We start from the raw sequence: 23,050 nt of genomic DNA, 5'->3' as shown, positions 1-23,050 counted from the left end.
CTTGCTTAGATTTATTTATGTCTTAAAGACTAGTGGTGAAGCATTTAGTGAAAGTTTAAGCAGTTGACTAACAAAAAAAACACCAACACCCCTTTTATAAGAGTTTCTAAAGCGTGCTGTCTCATCTTAAAACGTATTGTTTTCCACCTCCACATGTGCATTTAATTTCTCTACTGCTGACACTTTTCCAGGGACCCTATTATATGCTCTCATCACATCTTACCCCCTTTCTATTATTGGAATTGCTTGTAAATTTTGGTGAGGTGAGTTGACCATGCTACCTTGTGAGATTCATGTGGGCAGGACTCAGAGCTTTCTCTCTGTTGGCATCTCAGCAGCTGGTGCAGAGTGGGTGCTCAATGTTTCTGTTGCATGAACAAGTGAATGAGGCTATCTTTCCAAGGACAAAACAATTGACTGCTTGCCTAGAGTTATTTGACGCGTTCTAGGTCATACTTTGCTGCCTCTAAATATTTCTCTGGTCAGATCCCACAAAGATCTCTCTCCCATTAAGCTCCGGGACCATTTGAGAAGAGGCTGGCTGCTCACATATTTCCCAAAGAAATGTGAAACTTTTCATCAGACCCCAGGTCTCAGCTTACTTTCCTTTCCTCCATCTCCTTTTGCTTTGCTGAAATGGAAACTGGAAGCCCCATTGAATTCTTACTCCCCACTCTTATCTCTGAGGGAAGATCTCAATACACCTCCCCTCTCCTCAGTTTCAGTTCTGGAGAGCCAGTCAGAATGAAACAGCAGTCATTTACATCTCTAAGGTTCTGTGACCTGAGTGCTTGCCATTTTAGGAGATCCGGGCCTCAAGTGTTAAGCTCCCCTGCTCGTCTCTCTGAGTCCCCGCCCAGCCTCAGGCTGGACACACAGCTCTGCTTCCCTGGGGACATCCATGTGATCAACACAGCTTGGCATCAGTGATAAAACCAAAAATGCCAGGGCTTTTACTTTGATTTTTAACTCTTCCTTTGCAAAGGAAAAAAGAAAAATTTTTTTCCACGTGCTTTATCAAACAATATACATATATATATTTTCGTTGACACATTTAAAGGAAGAGAAGAGAATCACCTCTTCCCATTAGCCTCTTAGCTTGTAGAGAGTCCTTTTTAGTATCCGTGACTTTAAAGATTTGGAGAAACACACAGCTACACAGACAGCTTTTTCAGTCCCCAGGTATTTCTTTACTAATCTGCCTCTAGCGCTGTCCTAAGCCTTCGTGGAAACCTTGAGGGAACCTTCCCTAAAGCTGCAGCAGAGTCTCCAGCTAGATATGCATTCATGCAACTCTTTGGGATTCTGCCTCCTTTCAAGTCTGAAATCAGCCATTGACAGGTTTGCAACATGAAGTCGTGAGTAGCTCTCACAGGTATTCAAGCCTGGAGTGAGTAGAAATAGACAAAAGATAGTAGCTTCTGAGGCACATGTGCTACCTGTAAGCTAACCTGGAGCCTATTTGGGTGAGTGTTTTTCCAGGGCCCTCATTAATGATCTAAGAAGGACAAAACTTTCAGACCTACATGATTTATTTTCTGACATTTATAAACAGGAAACAGTCAAACAGGTGAGTCTGTTAAGAAGACATCCTCTGAGCTTTAACCAAGCAAAGGGGATGGGATGGAAGGTTTTTATTCCTATTCCTCAACTTATTTTTAATAAAATATTACTTACTGCCTTCCCTGATAAAAAGCCTAGAGAGAAATTTCATCTTCTTGGTGCATGGTTGAAGCAGGTGTGCTAGAGGTAGGTGGGATGAAAAAGAAACAGCCTTAAATAATAATAATAGTAACAATAATAATAATTGTAGCTTCTGTCCACTGCCTCGTTACTCCCCAAATCATCTTATTGGGGGGGGCGGGGGGGGCGCTAGGGCAGGTTGGTTATTATTTAATTAAACCTGTCTTTTATGATGATGTCAACAGCAGCTTGTCAAAAGGATTGTCTGTTAGGCACTTTGGTTGAGATGACTTCAATATCCCAAACTCCCTGTGTATTACTATAATATAATGCTCTAGTAATAATCAGCTGGTAATGTTTATTATGTACTGACTATAATAATTTCTGGGCCCTGCAGGGAATATGTAATTCAATAAAACACAGTCCCTGCTTTCAGGAAACTTCTCATTTAGGGAAGAGAAAGCACACATTTAACAAGCTAACTCTACTAAGATAATTAGGACCATATGAGTGGTCCAGATAGTAAGTATGATTTAAGGGTAACACATGGACATTTGCAGTTGTGCTGACTGTTTTTTCTGTGCTTGTGATGACCAACAGTCTGTGGCCTGGAGCTCCTGTAAAAGTGTTCATCAAAAATATCAGATTCCTGTTTGTAACAAAACTGTGAAATTCTGCACTATCAAAGTATTTCAAAGTTCAAAATGACATCTCTTGAGGTACCATGTGGAAAGGACCCATATTTGCTAAAGCTACTTGGAGTAAAAATTAATGCCTGACAAAAGATCCCCTTTGGGTGAAGTGTGGGAAGTACCCTCCCATCCCTCCACCCCTTTTATTCTCATTCCCCTTTTGTCTCACCTCTGCCTCATTTCCCCTTATCCTTTTGCTCATTTTAGTAGATTTACCAGCCTAATTGGGATCCTTTGCAACAGAGGGTCAGTGAAGGCTGTGGAAGAGAAAGGAGGGATATTCTGAATGAAGGCAGGACCATAGTACAAAAACAATTTGTCCCTAAGTGAAATTTTATATCTAACAGATATATTGCCCTATTTCAAATTCACTGCAATTAAAACTCAACTACATCATATAACTAAGCTAAGTGTACTAACTCCTGGGATATAGTTTTGAGTGTTCACATTATAATTACAAAATCATAAAATCAGTCAATTCACACTGGGTCTGTAGAGCATTAATGTCTAATAGAGAAGTTCTACCATGGTGGGAATTCCACTCAGTTCTTCTTCGAAGAAGAAGCAAAAACATTTCTATTAACCCTTGATGAATGAAATACGCAGTCTCAAGGAGTCAGATTTTTCTATTCTTCTGGATGCTGAATCAATTTGTACAAAGGAATATTTGACTAAGATGACAGGGCAATGCTTGCATATGAGTGGAAGGCGCTAAAAGGAATACATAGCAAAAGAACAGTGCTGGGTTATTGTGGGCATGTGGATGGATTTATTTTGATTTTAAAACCTTGAAAACAGTATGGTAGGCTGGAAGAAGGAACATGATGGATAGGTATATACCTGCAGAAAGGGTAGGACTTCTAATGGGTAATTATAGAAGTTAGAGTTAAACTTTAGAACTTTGAAATCTAGATATAGGGCAAAATATGGGGAAGAGTAATGTAAAATGACTCCTTTTCACACCATTGATGAATGTTACAGATAAAATATGACACTTTTTTGCTGGGGATACTGTCACTATTGGTTTTTCTTACACAAGTATTTCCTAAACTTTCTTTAGTTATGGAATGAGTATTTATTTTTATTTTTTTATTTTACAGTATGAACTTGTTGGTGTGATAATTCTCTCACCCTCTGGTAAGGAGCTAGGAGCCTTAGTCAGTGGGGAAATTATTCTTCATGTCTCTGCTCATAGTCATTTTCAGAGCTCTGAGTATGGGAGAAGCCACAGTGATCTCAGAACCAGGAGTGGTTGGCCCTCAACTGGCGCCATGTCCATTGAAGATGTAAAGCTTTTTTTTGACAGTAGAAACCACAAGGCTCACTTGTTGTAAGATTTTCAGGCAAACAAAGAGTAAATGAAATGTGTGGATAGTATGTTTGGGGTGAGTTGGTAAGCGTGGGAAGGGCAGAAACAAGTTTGTTTCCCTCAATAGTTTCAGCTTTAATCAACATATCAGACCATCAACTACCCCTGTTTACCTGAGATGAAATATTTAACATGTCTTTATTCCAGCCCTGGAACATGCTTTGTCCTTTTAAGAGTATTATATTTTGGGTCTGGATTAGGGCCAGGACTAGTGGTCTAGCGGCTGAAGTCAACCTATTCCATGAGCATTGCATCCAGCTTTGGATGGAACTACAGCCTCTGAGAATTCAGTTATGTGAAGTTCTCAGAAGTAAGATTAAATTCAAGGTAGTGATCTAGGAAGATACTCTCAGTTTTCTCCACCACTGTTGTTCTAGTCCTCGGGGAATCCACAGAAAAGGGCTTATCTCCTAGGCAGGTGACTGTGCAAAACTGGGACTAAAAGCTTAGCCAGGGGCTCTCTTCCATTTCCATTGTCCTTCCTAAGGTAAAGGTCTCCCTGAGGTTGAACTGCTGCAGAAAATCTGACAGTAAAATACACTAGCCTTCAAATTCTATTATTACAAATGAACGAATCTAGAGAGATAGGCCCTCTCATAAAAATATTCCCCAATAACCAGTATGAAGCAGTCTTGTGTCCCCAGCATGGACTCTCAACAGGACTATATATCAACCCCAAGGGAGCAAAAATTAGTTGTTGGGGGTGGAGCAACAAACTTAGATATTCAATTGTGTATGGTCCTCGAAAGAGCCTCAATACATACACAGATATGTGGTATATCTGTAGTATTAAAATCTTATAGAGTAGGTGGGGTTGTGATTAGGGGAAAAAGTCTAAAAGGCCCCTTCAGGGGGTGATAGTGAAAACCTAGCTAGGAAACACTGGTGGAGAATGAGGTATGATTTAAAAGTTATATTGAAGTTATAATAAAATACATTTGATGACACTTCTCCATGGAACATTAAAATAATTCACTACTTTTTCAAAAGAAATTAGAACCCAGGCATTTTTGATATTAGGAAGAGTGTAGTAATTAGAACTAACAGTGACAGAAAAACCTTTAAAAAATGCCTTCCTTGGAGCACAAAAATCTTACTAGCTCTGAAGTTTTCCCTTGAGCACCTTTAAAGGGGGCAGTGTTCTGGTCCAAGAGGATGGGTGAGAATAAGTGCCTGTAATTCTCACTGATGTGTTAACCCTGAGGATGAATGTGAGCCTGATTGTTTTGGTATCCATGGAAAAAGATAGATTGTCTGGACATGTTTAACACTGAGTGGGTTTCTGAAACTACATAAATCTTGCTGTGGATCTACTTTTAAATTATATATTAGTAAATTTTGACAGTTGAGAATAGTGTCTCTGCTTTATGGGATTGTATACTCTAGAAGATTTGACTGTGACAGAGGCACTTATAGAAGTTATTTTTGATGGTAACTGGATCACACTCTTTTAAAATATTGTCATTTGCATTTCCCAGAATTCATTTGAGAGTCATATATTTGATAAACTTGACAATATCCAAACTTTCTAGATTTTAGACATCAACCATTTTTATTGTACTGAATAACGAAATTGCATTATTTTAAGTATATTAAAAACACTGTTTAGAAATGGTTATATTTTTACAGAATTTCAAGCCAAGTGTTTTGGTTTTCATTCAACTTCAGTAATCTCTTCTTGGAAAAATTTTTATAATGGTCTTTTATAACTAATCAGAGAATAGTATTAAAAATAGGAAGCTTATGCACTGGGAACATAGGAACTTGAGCTTTGATACATGAAGAGTTGACTTGCTAGTTCTGCAGGAATTGTAATATAGGCAACTCTGCCCTAAAACAAAGGGAAAGGTTAGATTTAAAAAATGTAAAGCAAGATTTTATATAGGCCTAAATTTGAACTAAAATAGACAACCACCTTTTACCCAATAAATTTGATAAAATAATTAGGTAGGCACTGAAAGAATCTTATTTAATGCTAAATTTAAATCTTGATCTTTAATAGCAATATAGTAGGAAAATATGGACGACCTTAAGGAAAATCATTCTATAAACAAATGGAGACTTCTGGTATCCAGTCCTGCATATGAGGAACTTAGAAGTCATCAATCTATCCTAACAACAAATAAAAAGCTGAACAAGCTGAAAAATCAACAACTCTTCTTAGGTCCCTTAGAAAAGAGAACTCACAGAAAAAAATGTATGCCTTCAAGCTGGAGAGACAAACAGGTGAATACAGAGAACCACAATTTACTGGAGCAGAGATTCATGAGCAGAAACATCCATACTGGGGTAGGCAACACCCATTACTGGGGTAGTAAAACCTGAACTGTTATTGGCCAATTGCTAGAGTCTCAGTGACGATAGGTCTGAAAGTTAAAACTCCACTCTTTTGTGAGTTTTACCTCCAGGAGTTCTAATTAATATGTGCTTGCATGAATATCCGAGAACAATTTCCTTATGCATCTAGCAAGGGAAAAGTAACCATTTTGAAATATACCAGAACGTTGTGTTCTTGTTAACAAGGCCTGCCCTCAGGAGAAATTATTTTACTATAGGCTTCACTACTGGGGTTTTTCCAGAGTCCAGCTAAACTGAGGGAAGAAAAATACCCAATTCCAGACCACTCTAGCCATCCTACACTACCTAGGGGATGTAGGACCTGGGAAGCACTGGTGAGTTTCACAATCCAGGGCACAGACTCACCAAAACACTGATACCTAATCATAAGACTATAGAACACTCTTCTCCCCCCACACCTTACTGAAGTCCTATTTACTGGAGTACTTGTTACCCAGTTCATTATGTCCATCTTTCAACAAAAAATTATAAGACATACTAAAAGGCAAAAAACATACTTTGAAGAGATAGAGCAAGTATCAGAAATAGACTCATACATGGCAGGAATATTGGAATTATCAGACTGGGAACTTAAAGCAACTATGATTCACATGTTTAGGTTTCTAACGGAAAAGGTAGACAACCTACAAGAACAGATGGGTAACGTGAGTAAAGAGTTGGAAATTTTAACAAAGAATTAAAGATAAATTCTAGAGATCGAAAACACTGTAACAGAAATGAAAAATGCCTTTTATGGGCTCATTAGTAAACTGTATATGGCTGAGGAAAGAATCTCTGAACTTGAGCATACATCAATAGAAGCTTCCAAAACTAAAAAGTAAAGAGAAAAAAAGACCGAAAAAAGCAACAAAATATTCAAGAACTGTGTGACAACTACAAAAGATGTAACATACATGTAATGGGAATACTAGAAGAAAAGAAACGGACAGAAGAAATATTTGAAGTAATAATGACTGAGAATTTCCCCAAATTAATGTCAAATACTAAACCATAGCTTCAAGAAGCTCAGAGAACACCAACAAAATAAATGCCAAACAAAAACAAAAACAAAAACACCTATACATAGGCGTATTATATTCAAATTGCAGAAAATCAAAGATAAAGTAAAAATATTGGAAATAGCCAGAGGAAATAAACATCTTATCTATAGAGGAACAAAGATAAGAATTGCATCTGACTTTTCAGAAACTAGGCAAGCAAGAAGAGAATGGAGTAAAATATTTACAATGTTGAGAGAAAACAAAAAACAAAAAACACCAACCTAAAATTCTGTATCCTGTGAAATTAACATTCAAAAGTGAAGGAGAAATAAAGACTTTCTCAAACAAAATTTGTTGCCAGTAGATATGACTAGCAAAAAATGTTAAAGAAGTTCTTCAAAGAGAAGGAGGATGATATAGGTCAGAAATTTGGATCTATCAAAGAAAGGAAGAACATTAAAGAAGAAATAAGTGAAGGTAAAATAAAAACTGTATTTTTTTCATATTTGCAATTAATTTAACGGATTGCAGTTTGTTAAAAATAATAATAACTAAAATGTATTTGATGATTATAACTATACAGAAGTGAAATGAATGACAGCAATAATACAAGGTACAGGAGGGGGGAATTAGTAATATTTTGTTATTATGAGATTCATGTACTACCTGGGAAGCAGTATAGTATTCTTTGAAAGTTGTCTTGGATTAGTTGTAACCACATATTGCAACCACATATTGTAATCACTAAAAAAAGTTTAAAATATATATAATTAATATGCTAGGAAGGGAAAGAAAATGAAATCAAGGAAAAGGGAAAAAAGAGTAGAAAACAAAGATGGGAACAAAGAATAGGGGCAAGGAATAAAAAGCAGTTAACAAATATGATAAACTCTACCTATGTCAACACTCACTTTAAATGTTAATAGTTTAAATGTACTAATTAAAATACAGAGATTATCAGAATGGATTAAAAAAATAAGACCCAACCATACTTGTTTTTATAAGAAATTCACTTTAGATATAAAGACATATAGATTACAAGTAAAGGGGTGAAGAAATACCATGCTAACACTAACCAAAAGAAAGCTGGAGTAACTACAATATATTAATTTCAGACAGAGAAGACTTCAGAATAAGGGACATTTTCAGGGATAATGAGGTATTACATAATGATAAAGGGGTCAATTTTCTAAGAAAACATAACAATCTTTAACATGTATGAACCTAACAACAGAGTATTAAACTATGTGAGGCAAAACCTAATAAAATTGCAAAGAGAAATAGATGAATCTGTTATTATAGATGGAGATACCAACACTTCTCTATCATAAATGGGCTAATTCAGCAGGTGGAAAATGAGTAAGGATATAGTTGACTTCGACACTACCATACATTAATTGGATATAATTGATATCTGTAGACTATTTCATCCCAAAACAGCAAAATACACATTTTTCTTAGACATGCATGGAATATTCACATCAACATAGACTATATTCTGTGCCTAAAAACACACCTTAATAAATTTGAAAGAGTGGAAATTATACAGCATTTGCTTTCAGGGCACAATAGAATTAAACTAAAAATTAATAACTAAAAATATCTGGGAAATCCCCAAATATGTAGAGGTTAACAACACACTTCTAAATAACACACGGATTGAGGAAGGAATCTCAATTTAAAATATTTTGAACTAAATGAAAATGAAAACACAACCTATTAATATTTGTGAGATGCAGCAAAGGCAGTGCTTAGAGGAAAATTTATAGCATTTAATTAATATATTAGAAAAGAAAAAAGACCTGAAGTCAGTAATATAAGCTTCTACCTTAGGAAACTAGGAAAAGAGGAGCAAATTAAATTCAAAATAAGCAGAAGAAAAGAAATAAGAATTAGAGTAGAAATCATTGAAACTGAAAATAGGAAGTCAGTAGAGAAAATCAACAAAACTAATAGCTGGTTCTTTGAAAAGATAAATAAAATTGAAAAGCTTCTAGCCAGGGTAACTAAGATAAAAAGAGAAAAGGCACAAATTACTAATGTAGGAATGAAAGTGGAGTATCATTATAGATCCCATAGGTATTAAGAGGACAATAAAACAATATTATGAACAACTCTATGCCAACAAATTTGATAACCATGAATAAAATAGACAGATTCCTTGCAAGAAAGAATCTAATAAAACTCAAAAAAGAAGAAAGAGAAACCTGAATAGAGCTATATCTATTTAAAAAATTAAATCAATAATTTATAACCTTCCAAAAGAGAAAGCACCAGGCCCCAATAGGCTCACTTGTGAATTCTAGCAAACATTTAAGAAATAAATTATATCTATTCTTTACAATCTCTTCCATAAGAAAGAAGCAGAAGGAATAATCCCTAGCCCATTCTATGATACTAGCATTATTCTAATATAAAAACTAGAAAAAAATTATAAGAAAAAAAACTACAGATCAATATTTCTCATAAACAGATTTAAAAAGTCTTTAACAAAATATTAGCAAATCAAATGCAACAATCTATAAAAAGAATTATGTACCCCAACCAGATGGGATTTACCCCAGGTATGCAAAGGCTGATTTAACATTCTAAAAGGAATTAATATAATCCATCATATCTATAGGCTAAGAAGAAAAATCACATCCTATCAAGTGATGTTAGTTATTAGACAAAAGTTATTAGACAAAAACCAACACCCATTCATAATAAACTTTCAATAAGCTAGGAATACAGGGGAACTTTTTCAACTTGACAAATAATATTTACAAAAAAACCTACAGTTAACATCATACTTAATGATGTTAAAGTGAGAAACTTGAAGCTTTTCCACTAAGATCAGGTACAAGGCAAGAATGTGCCCCTTCACCACTTCTTTTCAACAATGTTCTGGAATTCTATTAATGCAATAAGATGAGAAAATGAAATGAAAAAGTAGGAAAGGAAATAGCTGGGAAGGAAGATATAAAACTGTCTTTGTTTGCATATGCCATTGATTGTCTATATAAAAATCTGAGAGAATAAACAAAAAAATTAATGGATCTAATAAGCAAGGTTGCAGGATACAAGGTTAATATATAAGTCAATCTTTCTCCTATGTAACAGCAACGGACAAGTGGAATTTGAGATTATAAACACAATGCTATTTATATTATCTCTAACATGAAATATTTATATATAACTCTAACAGAATATGTATAAGATCTATATAAGAAAAACTACAAAACTCTAGTGAATGAAATCAAAGAACTAAATACATTAAGTGGAGAGAGATTTCATGTTTATGGTTAAGAAGAGTGAATACTCTCAAGATGTCAGTTTTTCATAACTTGATCTGTAGATTCAATGCAATCTTAATTAAAATCTCAGCAAGTTACTTTCTGGAATCACCAAACTGATTCTAAAGTTTGTATGAAGAGGCAAAACACCCCCCAAACCCAACTCAATATTGACGAAGAACAAAGTCAGAGGACTGACACTACTCAACTTTAAGACTAACTATAAAGCTACTGTGATCATGACAGTATGGCACTGGTGAAAGAATAAATAAATAGATCAAAGTAACTGAATATAGAGTACAGAAATGGACCCACATAAATATAGCCCACTGATCTTTGACAAAGTTGCAAAGGAAATACTGTGAGAAAACAAAGTATTCTCAACAAATGGTGGTGGAACAAACAGGATATTCACATGCAAAAAAAACATAAATGTAGACAAAGACCTTGTATCCCTCAAAAAAATTAACTGAAAATGTATCATAGATACAAAGGTAAAGCACAACTATACAATTTCTTGAACATAACATAGGAGAAAAAATAGGGGACCTTGGCTATGATAACTTTTTAAAAACACCAGAGGCACAATCAATGGAAAAAATATAATTGATAAACTGAACTTCATTTTAAAAACCCCTGGTTTGTGAAAGACACTGTCAAGAGAATGAGAAGACAAACCACAAACTGGAAGAAAATATTTACAAAAGGCATATCTGGTAAGGGACTGTTATACAAACTATACAAAAAAACAAAACAAAATAAAAATCCTTAAAAACAAAGAAACCTCTTAAAACTCCACAATAATAAAAAGAACACCTCAATTAAAAAATGAGCAGACGACCTGATCAGAGACCTCACCAAAGAAGATGCATAAATATAAGCTATGAAAAGATGCTCCACATCATATGTCATTAGGGAAATGTATGATACTGTAATTGTGGATATGTGTCATACATTTGTCGAAACTCACAGTATGCACAACACCAAGAGGAAACCCAGAGGTAAACTATGGAGTTTGAGTGATAACAATGTGTTAATGTAGGTTCAACAAATGTACCACTCTGGTGTGAGATGCTGATAGTGAGTGCACACATGTGGGTGGCAGGGAGTATATATTTATGCTCAATTTACTGTGTCTAAAACTGCTCTTAAAAATAACGTTTATTTAAAACAAAAAGTAAATCAGGTGTTTCTCTTCTGCTGGAAATCTTCTAACAGAATATACGTCTACACAGACTTGTCTGCGAATGTACATAGCCACATAATAGCTCATAATTTTGGGGTGGGGGTGGGGGTGGGAGGGTCAGATTTTTTCGGACCAAAGTGCCCAAAGAACCAAGAAGAAAGTAATAAAGCAGCTATGTTCAGTTTCAGGCAGACAGAGCCCTGGTAGATAATCCAGCCTGAACCAGAATCAATGCTGAGGCTGTTCCTTGGCTCATAGGAGGCAAGACGATGGAATCAGGCTCAGAAACTTGTGCAGCTGGCTGCTGAGATTAGCCCTCAGAACCGGGGCTGCAGTCCTGTGCTGGGCATGGTGGTGTGCAGTACCTGAGAAGCTGAGCTGTGGCACTTTAGGCTGAAGTGTAGTTTGTGCTGTCTCACATAAAGCATGATGATATACTTTATTATATTTTGGTTCGTGGGCCAGCACCTGGTTGCTGGAAATCCCACGTGTCCCCTCCTGGGAGAAACAGGAACTGTTTTCAATCTTTCAAACTTGGATTTATCTTGGCTTCTCCCTCTTTAGTTTTGTCCTGCACAGTTCATCTTTTATTAAATATTTCTGGTATTTTCTAGCTCATTCTGTCCCTCTTCCTCAGCCACAGCCATCTCATGCCTAGCTGAATAGACCAGTATCACTTCTCGTTGCTCCCTGCCTTCTAATTTACTTGACAAACAGAAGCAATCATGTTCTTCATGCTGGTAGTGATTGTGCTCCTCTGATCCAATCAATCACGCTGGAGTACATCCCAATTCCCTCTGGCATCAATTTAAATTTTAGCATGTGGCCAGGGTCCCTTCTTTGTCTTCTCTTCCTCTCCACCTTCGCTTTCCTCCCACGAAGCTGATTTGACTGTCTACATCACAGCTAATGTTCTATGATCATGTAGATTCAGTCCTGAAACACACTGCCTCTCTAATGTAATGCACAGAGCACACCATTCTGCATGTCCCATTAATACCATCCACACTCCCTAATCAGTTGGCTGAAGAGGTCCCCCTGTGGAAGTCATTGTAGGGAGTTGCCTCTGGAATATTCACATGTAACCTTATTTGGAAACTGTCTTTGCAGGTGTAAGAAGTTAAGATGATGTCTTAGTCAGCTCAGGCTGCTATAACAAAATGTTGGATTGTTGGAAAAGTCATGATGTATTTTTTCTATGTTTTTCATTGCAAAAATGCATCATGACTTTTCCAACAACCCAATACCACAAGCTGGGTGGCTTATAAATGACAGCAATTTATTTCTCACAGTCTGGAGGCTGGAAGTCTAAGATTAAGGCACCAGCATGGTGACATTCAGGCGAGGGCCCTCTTCCTGGCTCCTAGCTGGTGCTCTCTCTCTGTGTCCTCACATGGTGGAAGGGGCTTGGAATCTCTCCAGAGTCTCCTTTATAAGTACACTGATCCCATTTGTGAGGGCTCCATCCTCATGATTTAAGCACCCCCCAAAGGCTCACCTTCTAATAACATCAACTTTGGGGGTTAGGATTTCAACACATGAATTTGGGGGGAGACACATTTAGACCACAGGAGATGAGATCATACCAAGTTAGGGAGGGCTCTAAATCCAATGATTGGTCTTCTTGTAAGAAGAGCAGAGGACACACAGACCATGTGTAGATGGAGACAGACACTAGAGTGATGCAGTCACAATCTAAGGAATGCCAGGAATCACAAGAAACTTGAAGAAGCTAGCAGGGCTCCCCCCTAGAGCCTTCTGAGGGTGTGTGGCTCTGCCAACACATTGATTTTGGACTTCTGACCTCAAGAACTATGAGAGAATTAATTTCTGTTGTTTTAAGCCACCAAGTTTGTGGTACTTTGTTATGGCAGCTCCAGTCATCAAGGTATATAGCAAATTTGAACCCCAGAGTAGCTCTAGGTTGTAATTTGGACATTCTTATTTACTTTCTAACCCTGTGCAAGTAACCTAACCTGTGAACCTCAGCTTCCTCATTCGTGTAAATAGAGATAACCATATGCATACTAAATGGTGGGTGTGAAGATTAAACCAGGTAGCACATGTAAAATGCTTTGAGAGAATTAACTTTCCTCCTTTTCTCGCATTCCTACACCTCAGCCTATAAAGAGGGTGTCTGTTCCCCTTCCTACCTGAGGAGTAATAGAGGGAACACTGGAAGTGTTTGTTCTCGCTCCACCTCCTTACTCATTTCTCCACAGTCATTGGTCATCTGTGTGGTCAGCACTTGACATTCATTGGGTCATTCTTCTTGATGGGCTCAGCCCCTGTGTTGAAGGTGAGAGCAAGCTGTCTCGTGTCCTCTCCTGCTTCCTTTTCCTTCAGCACCTGGGCACCTGGGTATGGGAGGCAGGCCTAGTTTCCATGCTCTGATGGGTAGGTCAGATTTCTTGAACTTTGGTAGGTCTTTGTCCTGACTAAGTAAGCAAGTTCCAAAATAAAAATTCAAGGAACTGCCTGGCCTCAACTGTGTTTTCCCATCTAGGTTTACCAGGGATCCCTGCAGTTGGAGCTGAAGATTCTTGTAGAACTGGTAATAACTGGGGTTTCTTTTTGTTTTTTTGTCTCTGCTCCTCCAATCTGACTTCCACCTGGCAGGAGACAGGAGTGGCACTGCAAACCCCAGACAGCCAGCAAAACGCTAAAAAAAAGTTAGTTCTATCATATCCCACACTGGCTTGTTCCCTGGAAGAGTAAATAGAATTTATAAAGGTGTACGTATAAATATATAGATGACAATTGTAACACCTGTTCATTTAACCTAAACATGTAAAAAGAAAAAGGGACTTGATGGGAGATTCACTCATTCTGCAAACTTGGAATCACCAATTTATTTTATTTTCAGTGGACTGGCTTTTCTACCATGCATGTCACAGCGAGTCCCTGGATAATGACTAATGGCCTCAGCAGGTGAAAAATGCCTTTTTTCATGAACAGAGGTTCATTACACTGCTCCTGCCTATGCTGAAATTTTTGCTGGCTTCAAGTAAAAGATTCTGTGCTGACAAATCCCACTGGTAAGAGAAAAAGTTTGTGTTCTCATAATGTGCTGGAATTTCACAACATGTACAGTCCACAGCAGGACTCAGGCTCCAAAAAGAAAAAATAAATAAGTTTATGTACCCATAAAGGTCATGTGACAGATTTTACAAAATGAGTGTCTTTTTTCCCTTCCCAGTTTGTGCCATCTCTGTTCCCTGCCATGTGCTCTCCTTTTATTCCCCAGACCCATAGCTTGGTTTCCATAAGTGCCCCAAACAGCATGTTACATACTGCGGGGGTGCCAGGTCATCACAGCCCTCGCAGCCACTTGGGGCGCTGTGGATTCAGCCTCAGCACAGGCTCTTGGGCCATCTCTTGGTCATTCATTCAGCCATGGATAGAAAGAACACAGCTCATCGTGGTTGCTGTGCCTGCTTGGACATTGCAGTCTAGCCCTTGTTCCTGTCTAAGAGCTAGGCTGGGCTTTCACCCTGAAAACCTCCTAACCCAGTGCAGAAACTGAGCCCCCACTTTTATTCTCTTGGTCTGTGCTCCGTACCTTCATGCCTCAGGGACAGGTTCTGCCTTGGATCTCCCGGTGTTTCCAGGATGAGCATTGTGTTTGTGCACCCACCCACCAAGTTTACAGACTGTGCCACTGGACTCCTTGACACCATATTTTTCTTTATTTCATTCACCTTCATGGGGTAATAGAGGAGTAACGGGAGCTCAAGGTGAGAGGAGGCTTTTTGGAAGAGATGAGGCCTAAGCTGACTTTCTCCTTTATTGCCGTCTGTCAGATTTCCCTGAAGCAAACTATATCTTTGCAAAAGCTTGGACATAATTGGATGTCTGAGCATGTCATTCAAGGACCTTCATGATTTGCTGCTTTGAGAATACTTTCTCAGCTTCATCTCCCACTGCTCCAAATCTTTCTTCCTAAGCCAATGAGGTTCAGCTGGACTGAACTGCTTTTCATTCCTTGAGCACATCGTGCTCTCTTACATCGCTTCCCAGGGAGTTGCCACAAATCACTTTTTCTGGCCCTTTCTCTCTCCTCTCTTCTCCTTTCCTTTCTTCTTAGTTTCCCTCTCCTCCCCTCTTTTCCCCTCTTTCCTCTTCTCTTCTCCCCTTCATCCTTCCCTCCCTACTTCTCTCTCTCTTTCCCTTCCTGTGTTTATTTGGAATGTCTGGCAGGAATGAGGAGGAAGTGGGAAAGGGTAGGTCAGGTCAATAAAATAAAAAAAGGGGTTTTAGGAAAAGAGTTGTTATTTTTCAATTAATCTAACCAGGTAAGCTTCTTGCATGGATGTGGGGTTTTAGGGGTTTGTGAGGTAGTCATTTACATTGACTTGGTAAATGACAAGGTAAGTGGGAAAAATATGAAAAAGATTGCTGGTACCACTCATGAAGGAAGTGGGACGGGAGGTCAAACATGAGATGACTCGGATGGATCTGTGCCTGTGGGAGAAGCAACCCTCCAGCAGAGGCACCTGAACTCAGGTGAATGGATGCGGTTTGTTGGAAGTGAGGAAACTGAGGTATAGCAAAATAAAGTGATTTCCTCAAGTATAAGAACTTGACAGTTGTCAAGCTGAAAGAAAGCTCAAGCTAGGGATCTGGGTTCAGTCAACCTCTTCACTGAGGTCAGTAGATCTTACCTGCTAATGGAATGTGAATTTGTTGTCAGTGGCATTCATTAGAATCCAACTGTGCCTGGAGCAGGACCTAGGCATTATGTGTGGGAGAGGGTGGAATGGAGATGAGTCTGAGAAAGGAGCCACAATAGCACCTTAGGGCACCTATACCCTGGTGTGGGATTGAGGCAAGGAAATTAAGAATAAAGAGAATAGTTGAGTGCTGCTCATACAGAACAGGGGATACATCTGGTCATGTGAGTTAGCTGAGCTCATGTTTACATGAGCCACATCTATCTCTATTTAACATATTAGAACTTAAAACTGAGAAAAACGTAAGGTATAAGAATAAAAAGCACATGTTCCTTTACCTGTTACATTACCACATATATTATATTGAAGTTATATTATCACATATCACGCAGCTTCTGAAAAACTCCACTGCATACTCATGAGAGAATGCAAGTGAAACAAGGTAAATAACATCTTAGTATTATAATGAAAATAATTTTGATTTTCGATATTCCCTGAAAAGGTCTTGGATATCCCCAGGAGTCCCCATACCACCCTTTGAGAATTGTTTCACTCAGAAAAGAGAGAATGAGTGTAGATTTTCATGTGAGATGGAAGATGAAGAAAATAAGAAACTCCTTGTCTAGAAGCCCAGTTACGGCTCCTTCTCTTTGTGCCGTGCCAACCTCAAAAACAGAAACAAAGACAATATCATGCTTATTAGTCACTCTCACTCTCACCATCACCCTGGCTTGTTCTGTCTTTGTCTTTCCTCTGTGTTGCCTTCCCCCATCTCTCATTTCCTCTTTCTCTTTCATTCTCTCTCAATTCCCCCCTTAATCTTTCTTCTGTCCTCTCCACATCTCTAGCTCTCTCACTGAATATGCCTATCTCTATGTGGATATTCATGCTATACATATGTATTAAGTGTGATTATAAAGTAATAAAATTTCATTTATGGATATAAATGAAGGTCATGCTCATACATACAAGAATGTATATGACATATGTGTACAATTTATAGCAAATGTACATCAATGTTGTACCAGTAACTTTAAAAGTTCCCATGTGTCCCTTCCCAAATGCACCCTTTTCACTTCTCCAAAAGTAACCACTCTCCCCTTTTCATTCCCAATATTGCATATTTGTACCTCCCCAAATATTTTCTTTATATAGCTTGCCAAAGTTGACAACTGTGCCTGTTCTTTCAACAAATCATCTTTTGGCCATTAAAAAATAACCTTTTCATTACATTATTTTTTCTTCCTAATTTTATTCTTTTCTTTCTTCTTATTTCTTTGGATTTATTCTAGCAATCATTTTTTTTTAAATTTTTATGTGATATGCTCAGCTTATTTATTTCAGTTCTTCCTTTCAAATGTATGTGTGTAACACACACACACACACACACACACACACACACATATATATATATATATATATATATATATATATATAAATATAAAACCCTCTGTATATAATTTTAAATGCACCTTACAGCTTTGACAAGTGGTATTTTCTATCACCATTCAGTTTTCAGTGTTTATATTGTTTATTTGACCCATGAGTTATTTTGCTATGTTTTAAAATTTAGCAAATGTGTACATATACACATTTTAATGTTATATTTTTGATGAGTTCTATCCTAATTGTGGTATAGACAGACCGAGAATGTGGTCTGTATGGTACCAATTCTTCAAAATTTCTTGAGACTTCTTTATGGCCACCTTTTATAATAAACATTCAATGGGTATGTGGAGGCTAAAGAAAATTAACACTTTTTCTCCCACATTCTGAGTTTTTCTAGCTGGGCTAATAATCAAATTAACAGAGACAGGTTAATGGGAGAAAATCACAATTTTAATACATTTGCATGGGGATTTCACATACGTGTGCAAATTCTAAAGATGGTGAGGCAACACTGGGTACATAAGACATTTTGGATAAAGAAGAAAAAAGGGGGAATGGCGTTTTAGATTTCAGAAGTGAGAATGGGTGAGTTATAGGCACTTGAGGAAGAGCCAGAATATACAGGCAGGAAAATTCTAGCTGGACAACTCAGAAACAATGGGACATGGGGTATCTAGCTAACAGGCTTGGAGTCTTCCTGACTGATGCTAAGATGAAGATTCTTAAGGTGATTAAGCCAAGGTCCCGACCTTCCTAAAGCAGGTTTCTGTCTGAATCTCTTAAGGCAGGAAAGGGGAGAAATGTCAAAAGTTTTTTCTGTCTTATTTCTTAATAAACATCTTAAAATCATTACCCCTAAAAGCAGCTTCAAGGTAGCAAAATTTGGGTTTCCTTCAGGTATTTGAAAAGAATGAATATTCTTAATTTATTGAATATACTTAAAAATATATGTACATGAGATCAACCTTATTAATTTTATTGTTAATTGTATTCTATATCTTTTCTGATTTTTTTTGTTTCTTTGACTTATCAAGTCCTAAGAGAGGTATCATAAAACTTCTTACTATGATAGAGAATTTCTCTATTTCTTCTAGAAGTTCCAACAGTTTTTGCTTTATAATTTGTGAGTGTTATTATGTGCATAGAAGTTTAGACTTTTTATATATTTATGGTGAATTAAAGCTTTGATTAATATAAAATGACCTTTGTGTATTGTGTCCACCTGAGGGTATTCTCAGTCAGGATTCCTGGCTATTTGAGAAGTTTCCGACCTGTACTCGTATTCTGCTTAAAGATCCCAGCATTGTTACTTGTTTTCTGACAAGTCGTGGCCTATTTAAACCAAGGCTATAGGCCCTCAGAGATGAACAGATGCCCCAATGAAAACTGTAGACTTCAGACCTCATTCTCTGATTTAATGTTTGCTTTCATTTCCTGTGTTTTTCCTCCTCCTGCTTACTTGTTTTATTCAGTTTCAGGTGATTCTCTTCCTATGAATTTAAAAAGTTTTTTATTTTGTTTTCTTTTCTTTAAAATATTTTATTCATCATTTTTGTGTTCTTTATTGGATTTCTTAATTTTCTTTTTCTTACTTTAAACTACTTTTACTTAGACAATAACATTTTTAATAATTATAAAATTTTCATATGTATTGTATTGTATTGCAATTCGTATGTATTGAGGAGGTTTGAAAACCTAGCAAAATACTGAGGAGAAAACTATTATAAAACATATATAACTGATAAAAATCACTCAGGAATTTTTTGTCAGGTTCACTGAGGTATAATTTACATATAAAATTTATCCCTTTTAACTTTACAATTAGATGAGTTTTGACAGATATTTACTGTGGCATAGCCACCATCACAATCATGATATAGAACATCCAAATTCTTAGCCCCTGGCAACCGCTCATATGCTGTAAATACAATTTTGCTTGTTCTAGAATTTTATAAAGATGGAATCATAGGATAGAGTCTTTCATGTTGCCATAATATTTTTGAGGCTCATTGTTGTTGCATTTATTAGTAGTCTGATTCTCCTTTTTAACTCTGAGTAGTATTCCATTGTATGAATATATTGAAATTTGCTTATCCATGCACCAGTTGGTGGACATTGGGTTTCCAATTTTGGACTATTATGAATAAAACTGCTCTGAAAATTCATGTAGTATGCAAGACTTCTTTGGACACAGATTTTTATTTTACTTGGGTAAATACCTAGGATTCGAATTGCTCAGTCACATGGTAAGTTTATATTTAACTTTATAAGAAACTGCCAAACTGTTTCCCAAAATGGTTACATCATTTTGGATTCCCACCAACAGTAATACTTAATCGTGTAATACTTTTTAATTTTAGCTATTCTGGTGTATATGCAGTGCCATTTAACTTTGGTTTTAATATCCATTCCATTCATGAATAATAATTGTGAGCACTTTTTTCAAGTGGTTATTTGATATCTGTATAATATTTTTGGTGAAGTGTTCAAATTTTAGTCCATTTAAGAAAAGAGTTTGTCTTCTTAGTATAGAGGTATAATTATTCTTTATATATTCTAGATCTCTGTCCTTCATCACTGAAATATTCAGCAAAAAGTCTTTGGTTTGCCTTTTAATTTTGTCAATAATATCTTTTGAAAAACAAAATATTTTAATTTTGATGAATTCAAATTTATCAAGTTTTGTTTCACTTTTTTTTAAAAGATTCTTATTGGGGAATTGGGGGATGGGAACAGCACTGGGGAATTGGGGAAAGGGGAACAGACAAGTTGCTGTCCTTTTGTTCTTCAGTCTAGTTGTGGAGGACGTTGCTTCACTGGCCCAAGCTGGCACCTTCATTGTGCTCTTCCAGGGTGAGGCAGATCAGTTGTGGGCAGCTGATGGCGGCTGCTGGCCCTCACGCTGGCTGCTGGCTATACATGGTAGCCCATGACAACCCACTGCAGCAGGGGCTGCAGCCTATGCCTTTGCCAGCAACTCACGGACAGCCGAACTCCAGGTTGAGCTGTTGTTCAGCATCTTAGCTGTAGAGGGCAGTGTCACTCGCCCTTATATGTAGGATCCGAACCGGGGCTCTCTGGCGTCCCAAGCCCGCTCTTAACCAATGCGCCACTCGGCTGGCCGTTGTTTCACATTTTGTGTTTTTGTGACATTAAAATATATTCTTAACCTGAGATTTACTAAGATTTTCTTTTATGTTTTCTATTCAAAATTTTATAGTTTTAGCTCTACATTAAACCCTATGATACATTTTACATTAATTTTTGAGTATGATATGAGGTAAGGGTCAATATTCTGTTCTATACAGGTTATGTATTATAACCTTTTTTTTTTTTTTTGATTGAGCTTTGGTAGTTTGTGAATACCAAGACATTTATCCATTTTATTCAAGGTGTTGAATTTTTCTTTCATCAGTTTTCTTTTAAACATACAAAATGTGAGAAAAAATGTTATTTTATATTTACCAACATAATAATTTTTAGGGATCTTTATCACATTGAATAGATTTATATTTATACCTGATAGTATATCTTCTCCCACTTTTTTTTTTTTTACACATTTTGTATAGTGCTGGTCTGCTGACTGTTTTTATATGTCTATAAATATCTTTATTTCATCTTCATTTTTGCAAGATATTTATGATGGGTGTAAAATTCTAGGTTGATAGTTTTTTTCCTTTCTGTATTTTCAAAATGTATCTCTGTTGTCTTCACACCATAGTTTTTTTCTTTCTTTTTTTTTTATTGAAGTTTACTGGGGTGACAATTATCAGCAAAGCTACATAGATTTTTAAAAATGTTTTTTTTTTAGAGCAGTTTTAGATTTGCAACAAAATTATGAGGGAAGTACAGAGATTTCCCATATACCCCCTGCCCCTACACATATACAATGTCCCCATTATCAACATCGCTCATCAGAGTAGTTCATTAAAGATTAATCAACACTGATACACTATAATCACCCAAAGTCCATAGTTTACCTTTAGGATTCACTCTTGGTGTTCTACATTCTGTGGGTTTGGATAAATGTATAAAGACATATATTCATCATTGCAATGCCATACAGAGTATTTTCACTGCCCTACAAATCCTCTGTGCTCTGCCTATTTGTCTCTCCTCCCCATCCAACCACTGGCAACCACTTTCTTTTTATTTTCTCCATAGTTTTGCCTTTTCCAGAATGTCATGTAATTTGAATCATACAGTAGATAGCCTTTTCAGACTGGCTTCTTTCATTTAATAATATGCATTTAAGCTTCCTTCATGTCTTTTTGTGGCTTGATAGCTTATTTCTTTTTAATGCTGAATAATATTCCACTTTCTGAATGTACCACAGTTTATTTATCCATTCATCTACTGAAAGACATCTTGGTTACTTCCATTATTTTAGCGATTCTGAATAAAGCTGCTGTAAACATCTCTGTGCAGGTATTTTGTGGACATGATTTTTTTACTCATTTGGGTAAATACCAAAGAGTGTGGTTACTGCATTGTATGGTGTGGGATTATTTAGTTATAAGAAACTGCCAAACTATCTATCAAAGTGGCCAATTTAATAAGTTTGTAGTGGTACCTCATTGTTTTAATTTGTATTTCCCTGACAGCATATGATATAGAGCATATTTTCATAAGCTTATTTGCCATCTGTATATACCTTCTTTGGTGATTTGTCTGCAAGATCTTTAGCCCACTTTTCATTCAGTTGTTTGTTTTATTATTATTTAGTGTTAACAGTTTTTCTGTACATTTTGGGTAAGGTTATTTTATCAGATATGTCTTTTGCAAATATTTTCTCCCAGCCTGTGTCTTGTTTTCTAATTCTCTTGATACTGTCTTTTGCAGAGCAGACATTTTTAATTTTAATGTAGCACAGTTTATCAATTACTGTGTTTCTTTCATGGATTATGTCTTTCGTGTTGTGGCTAAAAAGGTATTACCATATCCGAGGTCATCTAGATTTTTTCTTATGTTATCTTCTAGGAGTTTTTTAGTTTTGTGTGTTGCATTTAGGTTTATTATAAATTTCAAGTTAATTTTTGTGAAGAATATAAAGTCTATGTCTAGAAACTTTTTTTTTTTGTATGTGGATGTTCAGTTGTTTCAGCTTTTGTTGAAAATGCTTTATCTTTTTGTATTACCTTTGATCCTTTGTCAGAGATCAGTTGACTATATACATGTAGGTCTGTTTCTGAGTTCTGTATTCTGTTCCGTTAATCTATTTACTTGTTACTTCACCAATAATCACTGTAGTTTTGTTTTTTGTTTTTTGTTGTTTTTTTTTTAAAGATTTTTTATTGGGTGATTGGGGGGATGGGAACAGTACTGGGGAATTAGGGGAAGGGGAACGGACAAGTTGCTGTCGTTTTGTTCTTCAATCTAGTTGTGGAGGACGCTGCTTCACTGGCCCAAGTTGGCACCATCATTGCGCTCTTCCCTGGCGAGGCA

The sequence above is a fragment of the Hipposideros armiger genome, unplaced genomic scaffold (genome assembly GCF_001890085.2).
Source record: "Hipposideros armiger isolate ML-2016 unplaced genomic scaffold, ASM189008v1 scaffold_183, whole genome shotgun sequence".
NCBI lineage: Eukaryota > Metazoa > Chordata > Mammalia > Chiroptera > Hipposideridae > Hipposideros > Hipposideros armiger.
This window is presented reverse-complemented; position numbering follows the sequence as displayed.